Here is a 7,188-nt window from a genome sequence, read left to right as displayed (position 1 = left end):
CTTCTGTGTTCATTGTTTTATTGCCAGGTGACTTAGAAGAATCTTTTGACATTTGATGGAATCAGAGAATTATTTCATCTGGAAAAGACCTCCATGATTGTTGAGTCCAACTGTCAGCCTGAGACCACCGTGGCCATTAAACCGTGTCCCAAAATGCCATTGTTTGAACACCTTCAGCGACAGTGACACCACCACCACCTCCCTGGGCAACCTATTCCAATGCCTGACGAGTTCCCTGTACCTAATAACTTATGAGCCTCTATCAAATGTCAGCTGAAATCTCAAATGGCCTCTTCCACACTCAGAAAGCTTCCAGTTCCTGCTGGAAATTGTTTTCATATTAATTTTTTTTTTAAAAAGGGGGGATGTCATGTGGAAAAAAATGAGAACTGTTAAATCCTAGATGGTGTTAACTATCTGGGTTGTTCTCTGCCCTATTGATTTCTCCATTTGATCGATTACAGCTTTATTTTGTAATGTAAATTACTGACACGGCGCATGCCTGCTGTCTTCTGTTACACACAGGGTGTGCAGTCCTCTAGCCCCACCAGGATATACTGCACCAAGGATATGAGCTCCCACCAGCAACTTAGTGGGTGAAGTGTTTGTCAGACACATCAGAGTTCATACCAGACTGTGACTTAAAGTTCTTACTTGCTGCTTCCTTTTGTTTTCCGAGATGGATTCGCTGCTTCCTTTTGTTGCTTGTTTTTTTTTCCTCCCTAGCTGCTCACAACCAAGTTTCAAACTGCTCAAGAGGAAAACACTTCCACCTCAATGTGACAAGAAACTTCTTTACTATGAGGGTTATGGAACACTGCAACAGTCTGCCCAGGGAGGTTGTGGAGTCTCCTTCTCTGGAGACATTCAAAACCTGCACAGATGTCTACCTGTGTGGCCTGCCCTAGGTGGTTCTGCTTTGGCAGTGGGGTTGGATTCAATGATCTCTAGAGGTCTTTTCCAACCCCTAACATCTGTGATTCTATGAAATACAAGGTACCTGCAAAAATCAGTGTGCTAGTGGACCAGCTGCTCCAAAAAGGAAAAGCAGAGACCAGCAGCATCCTGTGTCCACCCTCCTTCCATGACCTACACACAGGGTTTTCACGCTTGGTTCTGCAGCTAGGCCACCTCAGGCACCTGCGCCCAAGGGCTGGCACAGATAGATGTAAGGCTTTGACGTGGGCTGCCACACGGGGGTTTCCACGCATGATAGCTCTCGCTGGCTAGACTCTGATTCCACACACATGCGTGCACAAAACTATAATTGGGATTACAGAGGATCAAGCCCAGACTGGGAGACAGAAGGGTCAGACAGTTTGGGGAAAAACAGAAGCACAGCACACAGGCTTGTGCGTTAGCCAAGCAATAATCAGCACCCTGTATTTATTGCTCCTCAGTAGCATATCAAGCTCAAGACTGTACCCACTATGGTCTCTCTGCTGCTTCTTGTAATGAACTGGGGGGAAAAAGGGTACTGGCGAAGTGGCAAGTATTGGGGTGTAATGGAGCTGAATAGCTGGGTTTTCTGGGAGAGACAAGTGTGAAGAGTGGATTGCAAACCACCTTCAATGGGTAAACAAAAAGTGAAAATCGACCTTTTTTCAAACGTTGACCAGGCCCGGGAACAGAGGGAAGTTGAAGTGTAGCAGGAGCAATGGAGGACAGAGCTGATGTACGTTTCACTAATAATAGCAGGGCTCAGCAGGGCTTGTGCTTGGCCGGGTGAAGCCCGGGTTAGACAAACCTCTCCGGCGGATGCTGTGGGTAGGGATGACCTCGTGTTGGAACTGTGCTGGGGACACGGTGACGTTCGGCTGGCTCAGTGCTTGCAGATGAGTCCACTGTTGTGGCACCTGTTTAGGGTTCAGGTTAACTAACGCCTGGGGTGACGCCTCCGGGCAGGCGGAGAGGCGGTCCCGGGGAGGGGCAGGGAAGAGGCCAACGCATGAGGGCGTAAGGTGTGGGGAATGAGCCGCCGCTCGGTGCCCCCTCCCCAGCCCCGGGCCCGCCGTGCTCCGCCCGGCCGGGTCGATCGCTCAGCCGCTGCCACCGGCACATGGGTACACGCACCCGCGGGCGCCATGGCCCCCGCCTGCGACAGCCAATCAGAGGGCGATATTCAAATCACTGCTCGCAGGCAGCCAGTGGGAGGGGAGGGGGCGGGGCCTCGTGACCCGCGATTCCCACGGCGAGCTTCATTGAGGGGGAGCTCGGCGGACAGCGAGGTGCTGGGAGCCATAGGAAATCCGAGGTACTGGGGGTACTGGGAGGCGCTGGGAGTACTGAGCATGGGTGGTTGCCAGCTTGCGTGCACGATAAAGACCCTGAGGACCGGAGCATTACCCTGGCACTAAGCCCCAAGGAATGGGGGGAACCTATCAGACAGTGGGGTGCCACGGGCTCCAATCAAGGGTGGCCCTCCTTGGGCAGGGGCAGGCAGCAATGTTTTGTGCAGCATCCCTAACAGGTGGGTGCTTAGCCTCCTATCTGGCATTTTGCGTGAACAAGTCAAGAAACATGCCAGTGTGAAGTGGGGAGGATGGAAGGTGCGGGCACTGGTGCAACTTTCTGCATTGCAAATGAGTGTGCTGACAAACAAAAATTATCTCTTGGCTTTGACAATGACACTTGACTCTGTTGGCTTTGGGGAGCAGCCACAGCCGTGATCAGTTGCTCTGAGTCAGGTGTCCATGTTTAGAGGAGCAGTAGATCAGTAGGAGCAGTAGAACATCAAGGATGCTGGACTCATCCGACACTGATTTCCTGTCCTTCAAATCGTCCCTCCTGAGAACAAGTTAAGCAGAACCCTCCCAGTACACATCACATCCTCAAATCCAATGACTTACTGCTGAACCCTGTGGGACAGAGGAGTTGATGGTCAGCAAAATGCTTGTAAAAAATCAGGACAGAAGTATGGAGCCCAGCTGCTGTACCAGCAGTGCCCTCCTAAGGTTTGCAATCAACTGTCCTACAGGTCTCAGGAAATTTAGTGGGATCAACGAGCTTAGGCAGAGTTTCAGTGGGTTTCCAAATTTCCTAAACTGCTGATAGCTATCCATTTTTGGGGTAGTTAAGAGGAAAAAAAGCATTTCATTTTTGTGTCTTTTAAGAGAGCTTGAAGGAAGAAAACTTCTGTCATCAAAATAGCAGAATGCGAGCACAACTCCCTCTGTTTGCAGGGACTCCCAAACTGAGAGGTGTCAGCAGTCATTTGAGGGTGCAGTGCAGTGCTCTCTTCTAAAAGAGGTCCCTGCTGGAGCATACTCTTTTACTATCTATAACAATATGGATCACACTGATTACCTTGCACCTGGATGTCCTTCGATTCCAGTATTGCCAGCTGAGAGCAGCAAACCACAGTGTGGGAATAACACTCCTGCTTCCACAAGGAGCCTGAGGCCGGGAAATCCTAAACTCTGATCTTCTGCTACTGTTTCTTCCTCCTTTTCTTCTTCGCTGCCCCCTGCCAGCCACTCATCAGCCAAAGATCTTCATTCTTCCTATGGACAATGCCTGGTTCAGTAGATGACATTCCCTGCATGAACTTTGAAGCCAATATATTTGCAAAGAGCCTGTGCCAGCACTGTTTCCGAGCTGCAGAGGCTCACCAGCACATTATCCAGGTGAGCTTCTCTATCCCACCTGGAGGCTATGAACACTCCATTAAGGGCCCCTCTATTCTGTGTTGGGACTCCATGTGCCAAAGGCTCAGCTAGGCTTTCTAGATGCCTTTGGAGAAAATCCGAGTGAGGAGAGTCTTTCCAGGCTGGGAGCTGCCTTAGCAGGGAAGGGCTGGACATCAAGAATGAGATTATAGATCCTGGAAGGGAAGGCAGGGGTGTTGCAGATGTAAATCTACAAGGCTAAGAGGGAAATCTGGCAGAGCAGAAACCCTGCCTGGATTAATCTTTGCTTGATGCCTACTGGCATATACAGCTTCCCTCACCTGAAAACACAGTCTTGATGGATGTTTCTGTGGGGCCCAGCTGTCAGCTGGGGCTGAGTGCTATTCCTGGAGGGGAAGAAGTCAGGAGGGGGATAAATCTCATGGGACTTTGGCCTCCAGACACCTTGATCCAACATGGTCCTTCAGCACTGGGCTGGACACAGAAGCTGCTTGGCTGCTTCTGACCAGGTGACAGCCGGTTTCATATTCACGAAGGGTTTCGTGTTGTTTGCTGTCCTCCACAAGCGACTGGCCTGGGATAATGAAATAGTAATGAGCCTCTCTTTCTCACCCTCTCCCTCTCTGCCCCTGGCCCCAAGCCCTCTAAGGTTACCTCAGCCTTTCGCCCATGATCTGCTTAGAGCTGTCACTTCTGAGCAAATGCCAGTGAGATGCTGAAGGGAAGGCAGTGCAGTCAGCCAGCTCTCCAGAGCCTTCCCCTCTGCTGCTCATAAGCCCTGCAGGTAATGGGGCTGGTGAGGATGCTGAGACGCCTACAAACCCTGACAGAAAGAGACAGGGGCTGGGGCCACAGCCCCCTGTGCAAAAATCTCCCTCCCTTTTGTCTCCACTGCCTCTCCGTGGGCTATCCGGGTGATGAGAGAGAGAGGCTACCAGTAGCATCAACGGCAGCGTGAGCTTCCCTGAAACCTCATGCACAGGCACTGTCTCTGGGATGCCTGCAGCTTTCAGCATCAAATAGGAGCATATTGGACCTCCCTGGCCTCCTAAAATAGGAGACAAATCTCAACGCCAGGCTGGGAGAAGCATCAAGAGCCCCAAAAGCTAAACTGCTCTCAGAGGAAGTAGAAGAAGCTGGCATTTCTGATGGGCAGCCTTCCTCCTCATCCTCGACACGCTGATGGCACCATTGTACCCCCTTCTTCCTCATAGGAGCATGCTGTGGAGGTCTCAGAGTACGATGCCAGCGGCACCGCAGATCCAGAGGGGCCCTGGGATGCCCTCCATATCTTAGCCCCGCAGTGTGAGGTGTACGTGTGCGTGGGCCCAGCGGAGGGGACACAGCGGTGAGTACCAGCCAGCAGCTGCACTGCTCTAACAAGCCCCCTCGGTGGGAAGAACAGAGGAGGGGGAGTGGGAAGCCAAGCAAGGGGAAACCAGATGTCTTCTCTGTGTTGCTCTGCACACTGGTGCCTAGGAAAAAGGGCCGGGCAACCTCCATGCCATGCCCTCTAACTGTGTTCCTCTTGGCTGTCCCAGGAGAAATCAGGGGGATACCAAAAGAGTGTCCTTCTTCACTGCCTCTAGAGTAAAGCAGGTGGTCCCAAAATGGGCTCTGATATCCTGTGCCCATCCACCGGAGAGAGAGATGTTGTGGCTTGAGCTGCTGTGCTTCCAACCACCCCTGAGCTCTGTGGGCTGTGCTGACCATCAGCTGTCCTCTCTCCCTGCCCCACAGCTGGCACGAGAGCAGAGAATATCCCCCGCTCAGCCCTGAAGCTGAGGGTGAGCACAGAGAAACTGGCACTGACTCCAGCACCTGTGCCGAAGCCAACTCCACGCTTGCCAGGGTGAGATGGGGATCTCTTGTGATTTGGGTTATTTTTGGTCTCCCCAGCCCCCTCGGCCCTTCAGTGGCACTTCTGTTGGACACATTCAGAAAGTCCTGAGATACAAGGGGGGATCAGCTGAGACACAAAGTCCCCACAAAGGAGACTCTCCCCCTAAAAAGCACATGAGATTTGCTCTTGGATTCTGATGTTTTTTTATCAACATGTCCATTGATGTTCAGCTGGGATTATCTTATACTCACCCAGCTCTTCTCCTGCTTCCTTTTTACCATGGGCTGAGTGGGCTTCTCGTATAAGCTCTTACCTCCTTCTAGCCAACAAAACCCACCAGTCCCCATTGCAGAGGTCTTCCCTATCTTGTCTCCCAGGATGGGGAAATGATGCGGTTGTGGGACAACACTTTGGGATCAGGCAAACAGGACATGATGAACTACAAGGGCCACAAGGAGGAGGTGTGGTCACGAGCCCCACAGGCAGACAGACCCGCGTGGGCTCAGCCTATTCCCTCTGGATCCTGGGTGAGAAACGAGGCCCAGGGCTTTAGGAAAGAAATCTGCCCACTGAAAGCAGGTACACCCGGTTTGCTCATGTGTGAGATCCTAGCTCTGGTTTACTTTCCACCCGGGATCACTGAAATTCACAGCAGATCTCTACTTAGATTTAGCATCTTCTCACCCAGTTCTAGTCCCAAGATGTGTTCAACACCTCCATGGGCACCATGCAAAGGGATGAGGCCCATGGCCTGTGAGATGGCATCTCTGTGTGTACTGACAATGAACCATGGGTCTTTGGTGTGTTCTCTGTCTGCATGGTTTGGTGTGCCTTCAGCTCGCAGTGCTGTGTCCCAGCCTCCCACCTTGCCTGGAGGGAGTCTGGGTTTTATCTCTGCCCTCCTGGACCATTTCTAGCTCTCCTCCGAAGACCTGCTTTGCTGTGGACGTGGTGGCATCCCGCGTCGCTCGTGCCTCCCCCAGTAACGGCCTTCTCCCCGTCCCAGAGCACCGTCCTGCCAGCCAGAAGTCTGGGGAGAGCTGGCCGAAGCACCAGAAAACTGACCCTCCCTGGCTGTCCACCCCACAGCATGCTGCCACTGGCTCCTCACTGGCCCGCAGTGACTTGCTGGGTGGCAGCAGACACCTCACCAGCTCCCGGGTTCGGGAGTCCCGTGGGCACCCCAGCAGTGGAGGCACAGAGGGGCGGCACGGTCTGGAGAGGCAGGAGTACACGGCGCTGGCAGACCTGCCAAAGCCCAAGCGCCTCGGCCAGCGGGATGCTGTTGACCGCTGCGGCTCCCGCACGCTCAGCCCTGGACGAGTGGAGGTGGAGAGGATCTTTGGCTGCGAGCGCAGGTGAGAAGCAGGAGGTTTCCACAGCTGTCAGTGGTGGAGGATCATCCCCACACACCCTCAGGAGGCCCCCACCTCTGAATCACTGTGCCTCAGGGAGAGAACAGGGCTAGAAGGCAAAGCTCAGCTTTCAGCTGTGCTTAAATTGCCATTAAAGCAAGGGCTGGGTTTGGGCTCAGCACCTCCCGGCCTGGGCAGCTCCCAGACTGTGGCATAAAGGCAGCTGAGGCCACTGGACAGACAGATGGAAGCTGCACCACTGAAAGTAGAAGGAGCAACTCACCCTCCTCACCCTCACAGTCACCTCCTAGAAGCTGCAGGACATGCCACAGAGCAGGGCAAGCCATGGAAAAAGGGAAGG

Source organism: Pogoniulus pusillus, chromosome 15 (assembly GCF_015220805.1).
Source record: "Pogoniulus pusillus isolate bPogPus1 chromosome 15, bPogPus1.pri, whole genome shotgun sequence".
Classification (NCBI taxonomy): domain Eukaryota; kingdom Metazoa; phylum Chordata; class Aves; order Piciformes; family Lybiidae; genus Pogoniulus; species Pogoniulus pusillus.
This window is presented reverse-complemented; position numbering follows the sequence as displayed.